This window comes from Falco peregrinus, chromosome 7 (assembly GCF_023634155.1).
Source record: "Falco peregrinus isolate bFalPer1 chromosome 7, bFalPer1.pri, whole genome shotgun sequence".
In the NCBI taxonomy this organism is placed as follows: Eukaryota; Metazoa; Chordata; class Aves; order Falconiformes; family Falconidae; genus Falco; species Falco peregrinus.
Window position 1 is genome coordinate 64,381,418 of NC_073727.1, and position 6,483 is coordinate 64,387,900.

A 6,483-nucleotide genomic window follows, 5' to 3' on the forward strand; every position below is an offset into this window, starting at 1 on the left:
TTTTGTATGCTTAAACCCCATGGACTTCAAAACTAGAAAGTGTACTAATGTTTTTCTGAATACGGCTGTTTACCTCAAGGCAGGGACTAAAACAAGCTTAGAAACTGGATCATGATCCAATACATAGTCAAAAGAGGTTGCTACAACAAGAATTTTGTCTTGTAACAACTCTGAAGTACTTGAATTTCTGTAATGTGTGCAGCAGTTTTTGTGTGTGTGTTTGTATGTGAGTCAGGATGTTTGGGGATAAGAAGAATTATACAGAATACTTCATTACCGCTTCTTTAAAACTGCATGGTGGAATTTTCTTCTAATCTCTCTTTGCAAAATAAACCAGTCCAAAAGAGTAGCAACTCTCTCATCCAAACAACATTACATTTTGGTGGGTTGACCCTGGCTAGGTGCCAGGTGCCCACCAAGCTGCTCCCCTCCTCAGCAGGATGGCGCCAGCGGGGAGGTGGGGGGAGAAAAAAGGATGGAAAAAACTTTTTTAACAAAGTGAAAGCAAAGGCCACGTACGGAAGCAAAGGAAAACAAAAGATTTATTCTCTACTTCCCATCAGCAGGCGATGTCCAGCCACTTCCCAGGAAGCAGGGCTTCAGTACATGTAGTGGTTGCTCCAGAAGACAAATGTCATAATAACGAATGACCACCCGCCCCCCCCCCCCCCCTCCACCCCACCCCCCCTTCTTCCCAGGCTTAACTGCACTCCTGATTTTCTCTACCTCCTCCCCTCCCCACAGCACAAGGTGTGCAGGCAGCTCATCACACGCTGTCTCTGCTGCTCCTCTCTTCTCATTGGGGATTGCTCCCTACACTCTTCTCCTGAGCCAGAGTGGGTTCTCTCCCATGGGAGGCAGTTCTCCATGCAGTTCTCCAACATGAATCCTTCTGACAGGGTGCAGTTCTTCACAAACTGCCCCAGCGTGGGTCCTTTCCATTGGCTGCAGTCCCTTAGGCACAGCCTGCTCCAGCGTGGGTCCCTTATGGGGTCACAAGCCCTGCCAGCAAATCTGCTCCAGCCTGGGCTCCTCTCTTCATGGGTCCACAGGTCCTGCCAGGAGCTGCTCCAGGGTGGGATTCCCATGGGTCACAGCCTCCTTCAGACACCCACCGGCTCCAGCGTGGGATCCTCCACTGTTGCAGGTGGATATTTGTTCCAGCATGGACTTCCATGGACTGAGGGCACAGCCTGCCTCACCATGGGCTTCACCATGGGCTGCAACCAAATCTCTGCTCTGATGCCTGGACCATCTCCTGCCCCTCCTTCCGCACTGACCTGAGTGTCTGCAGAGTCGCAGCTCTCACACAGTCTCACTCGTCTCTTCTGCTGTAGTGTTTTTTTCCCCCTTTTTAACTGTGCTATCCCAGAAGTGCTACCTCTGTTGCTGGTGGGCTCAGTCTGGGCCAGTGGTGAGTCCATCTTGAAGCCATCTGGTATTGGCTGTATTGGACACAGGGGAAACTTCTGGCAGCTTCCTACAGAAGATGGCCCTGTAGCCGCCTGCCTACCAAAACCTTGCCATGCAAACCCAGTACAAAGATAACTGCATATTAATGTGATGCCCACCTCTATAGAGTCCGGTGGAGAAGTTGCACAGCTCACCTCTGGGGCTTTGTCACAGGGAGGTATTAGTGATATATATATATAGTGATATATAACTTGAGCTAATCACTCAGACTGCTGGTGAGAGGGAGGTAACACATTGTATCTACTGTGGATCGGCACAGTATGGCACTTATAACACACGCTTAATGATGAGTTATGGTATAGTACTGTTGCTCTTAAAGCGATGAGCAAATATTTATAAGCACAAAACAGTAGTGTCCCTGTTTCATTCCACAGTGTGCGAGCTAAGAATTCAGTTCACAGAGAAAAATAATAGACCAATTTATACCATCACAATTCTATCAGAAAACATCATGTCTTCTGTGTATACTTGGAGATAATCTGCTTGAATGAGAACAAACACAGTTTTGTTAAAGGGGAGGAGTGTTCTAGTCTACTGTTTTTCAGATCATCAACATAATGGGAAACTAAGCTCTAGCTGCTGGGCTAAATTCTGTCATCACTGAGACTTGTGCAATCTTCTTCAGTGCAAAGGAGCTGTGTAGAGTTAATGAGTTAAAAAAGGGCTTGCAAAGTATTTTGGTATCGGTGATGTGGCAAAAATCAGAAATAATCCTTGACTTGATTCTCAGTCTGCAGAACAGTTGGCAGGGCAGGCAATATTTGTATTTTTGCAAAGATATTTTTTTTCTCATATACTCTGAATAAAATTTTGAAAAGTGAGGCTTGTTAGCTCAGTTCAGCGTATGCTGGAGATGGTGTTAATACATCTTTTTACTTTAATTGGGCAGAGCATACCTAATGCTAAATATTTTTGACAATGTCTCAACATCACTTTAAAAGTACCACTTTTCAAAACATTTTTTCCCCAATAAAATGATGATGTTTTCAAAGTTGAAGGCCATAAATTATTATATCTACAAAAGACCTGTGTATCAGGTTTGCCTTTTCCTTTCGAACACATTAGTTTGTAGACACCAACAAAACAAAGCTAGTTTGATCCCTCATATAGGAGAAAATTTAAATCAGATCATATGTTATGGCTCTTGGATGTAATATTTTCCTGTATAAAAAGGGTGAAAATTTCTCCTATTAGGATACAAGAGACTAATTTGCAAAAATATAATACCCAGAAATTACTTGAGCGTGTTTTTTTCATTTATCGTATCATCACAATATTTCCATGAAAATGACACTTGGGTGTGTGAAGGATGCACTCAAAAAATTGCAGAAAGTAAAAGGAGAATAGCTAAAAAATGTTGTGGGTTTGGTTTTTTTTTAATTGATACATACATACATTTAATTGACATGATATTGTGTAGAGCTAGCTGAAGGAATATAATTCAGTCCACAAAACTTACTTGTGATAAAGATCTCAAATTGTTGTGAAATACTGAGAAATACTTATTCCCTAAGACAATTTTAGTATCACTGAGAACACTGCCAGGCGAGGGTAGAAAAATATTGGATCCCACTGGAAAAGAAAGAGGAATGTATTTGGAACTGATCTTTTAACTCAGTCATCTGTGTTATCCAGGCACTGCAGATGATGTTAATAGCATCACAGGTAAAATGGGATAACAGTGGTATTTGACTAGAAGTGCTCTGTGGATATAAATATATCAGCCTACTCATGCTCATCTTCTTCTTCTGTCTATTGTTTTTGCTAGTGGCAAGTATAAAAAGCTCTCAGGATCAAAACCAGCTCTTCTGTCTTTGAGTGAATGAAGGTGAACATACTTCCTTCCTGCTTCCCTAATGTTAGAAATCACATTAAATTTGCTTTTCTTTTGAAAACACTAACGTTTGAATCTTCCCTCCTCCTTATCCTATGATAGAGAAACTCAGACAAGTAAGAAACCTGCTGTACTTTTTGAACCACATCTTTCAACATCTTCTCAGGGAGGGGAAAATATACTTTGCAATGTGTGAAGGTAAATTTTCCAACAGGTCTCAAGGTCAACTTTCCGTGCTTGATAAGGGGCCACATTTTCTGAAGTACACATGGAACGTTGCAGTACTCACTGCAACATCTGTGAACAGTTTTTTTCAAAAAGGTTGGCACTTAGGGTGCAACTAATGCCAAAAAGTCTGGCAAATTGTTTTGGCATTAAAAAGGAAACTGAGAAGTTTAGAAATCTGACACTGAGAAACTGCTAGAAAGTATATACTGGATATTTTGAGCAGGAATGAAAAGTTACCTTGCTTGCCTTGCAACTTCCTAGAAAAAGGGTGGCTTTAAAAAAAAAATGCAGTTAAAATTATCCCATAGAAGTAGGGGTGGCTTGATATTACTAAAATCAAAAGCCTAAACCAGAAAATAGTAAGTAACATTTCATCAGGAATAATCCTTTGGTGGTGGAACTGCACAGTTATGAGATGGGTACCTCCATGATCTGTCTTCAGAGAGTGAGCTCAGGTGATATGTCTGCAGGTCTCAAATGTTTGGAGAGCACTCAGGAGACACAAATTGAATGGACAGGGAATATGCTCTGAGTTTCAGGTCTTCTGCTGATGCAGCTGACAGCCTTCAGCCAAGTTACTCCAGCAAAGACTTTAGATGTTCTAACCTCAACTACATACCCACATATTTTTTTCACAGGTGGTATGAGAAACGTCGGTGTGAGCCACACAAGGGCACAGGTTAGTGGGAGGGAGCTACCATTTCGCTTTTAGGAAAAGAGGGTTAGAATAAAAAGCTGAGAAAACGGAAAGCTTTGAAAAGAATAGCCGTGAGCAGTCAAATTGCATAACAGTTAATGGTCTCATTTGATCAAAGGCAAAAGAGTGCAAAACAATTATAATGAATAGTTGGAGAGGGAAATCATGACTTTCTAACTTGATGGTCATGGCATGGTAGGCACGCTTATTTCTAGGCCACCACTGCGAATCTGGCTGAGCTAACAAGGGCAGAGAATCATAGCTGTGTACGAATTCCTTATGCTCAGAAATTACATGAGTCAGAGATCTCAGTCCGATTTCTGTGGGTAAATCCCTGTGTCTTTAAGCCTACCACCACAAAGGACAGCACATGGCACTTGGCACCCATCCCATGCTCTAAGCGGGACACAGGGACGATCTTAGCATGGTGACTTCTAGAAGTAGTCATATATTCTGGGTTTTTGCTCAGTCTGGCAAAAGTGGAAAGAAACTTGGAAGTCAAAGCACCCAAAAGGAATGAGCTTCCCACAAGACTTCAGATTACTTTGTTACTCTGGCAATTTTTACTGTGGATAAATTCATGAAATGGAGAGGAGGTTGTGAAGATAGTGGATGTGGCCATAATTTTGGCCCGCTATAGAAAGTATGGACCAGATGTGAACTTAATGTAGGAAAGGAACACTGAAGGAGTATAAACAGATGGTGAATAAAATAAGACCTTTCTGTCTCATATTTATGAAGAAGTCACATGTAAGAAAATGAACTTCTAAGAACCCACTGTGAGCAATGAAATAGGAGAGTCTGAAAGAATGAGTCTGGGACTGATCCTATTAAATAAACTCCAGTGTCAAAGAGCATCATGGGATGTATTGCTCAAGAACAATAAATCCTGTCACAAAGATTTCTGCCGCCAAGATTTAGTATCCATAGTATGCTGCACATACTGCTGGATCAGCTCTATCCTGCAGAACAGCTGATAGTTCTTGAAAAACAGGATTTTTTGGGGTCATAATTTCCACTGAAAAGTCCCACTTTCCATCAAAAACATTTGAACTTCATTACTTTTCAATCAACCTGACACTTTACTGTGTAGTTTTCCCTTAGGATTCCCTTTGCAATGGTAGCATTTACACTGGTAAAAGGTCCTGGTCCAGCATCCTTGCTCTATAACTAAATAATCCACCTACTGTAATTTAATTCAGATGAGGAAAATATTAGTTTATTATGAACTAAAAAGGGATAAAGTGTTTCTACCACTACATTATTAAAAAAAAAAAAAAAAAAAAAAAGAGTCTTGGAATTCAATGAGAATTCAGATCATGAGGTAGGCCTTGATTTACTTTTACATGCATGTGGATGCTGCTGTAGGGACTGAAAATGTACTTTTGTAACTGGAAGGCTAAAATGAACCCACAGCATTTTTAGTTTCACTGATAATAGTACCAGAAGAGCCACATTTACTTTGCATTTCTTTCTCATATTTGACTATTTTAACTGTATATATTCTGATGGGAGAATGAAACATGTGGTGGAAATTCTTTGTTGAAATAGTATGTCAATTATTTCAAAGTTATATTCACTTTAGAAATGAATTACCATCTAACGTATGCTCACTCAAGGTTCTGAGTTGAGAAAGGTAGTATATATGCTGCATGAAGAATGATCATGAAAATAAAGAAAAGAAAAAGGTCTGGACATAATTATCTAGTTCAGTTTTGACTTTCCTCAGTGACTAAATAGAAAACATCCAAATTTACATAATCCATGGATTTCGCTATGTTTGTACAAAATTGCAACAATTAAAAAAATATCTAAAGCCTGCAACAGACGTAAAACACAAGCCAGTAATATGGGACATATGTTACAGCAACGTTGACACTTGAACTCTTAATAGAATTTTACATTTGAAATTCTATCAGTTATTCATTTTCTACTGATTGAACACAATAAGCTCCTCATGGTTTCTAGACATTGTCCAGAAACGAATTAGTTATGAATGTCTCTTAGACTCTTAAAGAAAGAGATGGCAGTTATGCTTAATATTTTCTGGGGTACTTTCAAAAACCGGCAGATGTGCAAGAAGGAGAAGAACTCAAAATGAGAAGAGATGAGATCTTTTGTTTTATCTTTTAAAAGAGGGAGATGTCATACATCACAGAAGGTCATACAAATGTAGAAGAGAAAAAGGTGGAAATGCTGAACGCAGGGACAATTTCCTGGTTTAGAAAGTATTCTTGCAACAGCAAGTGAG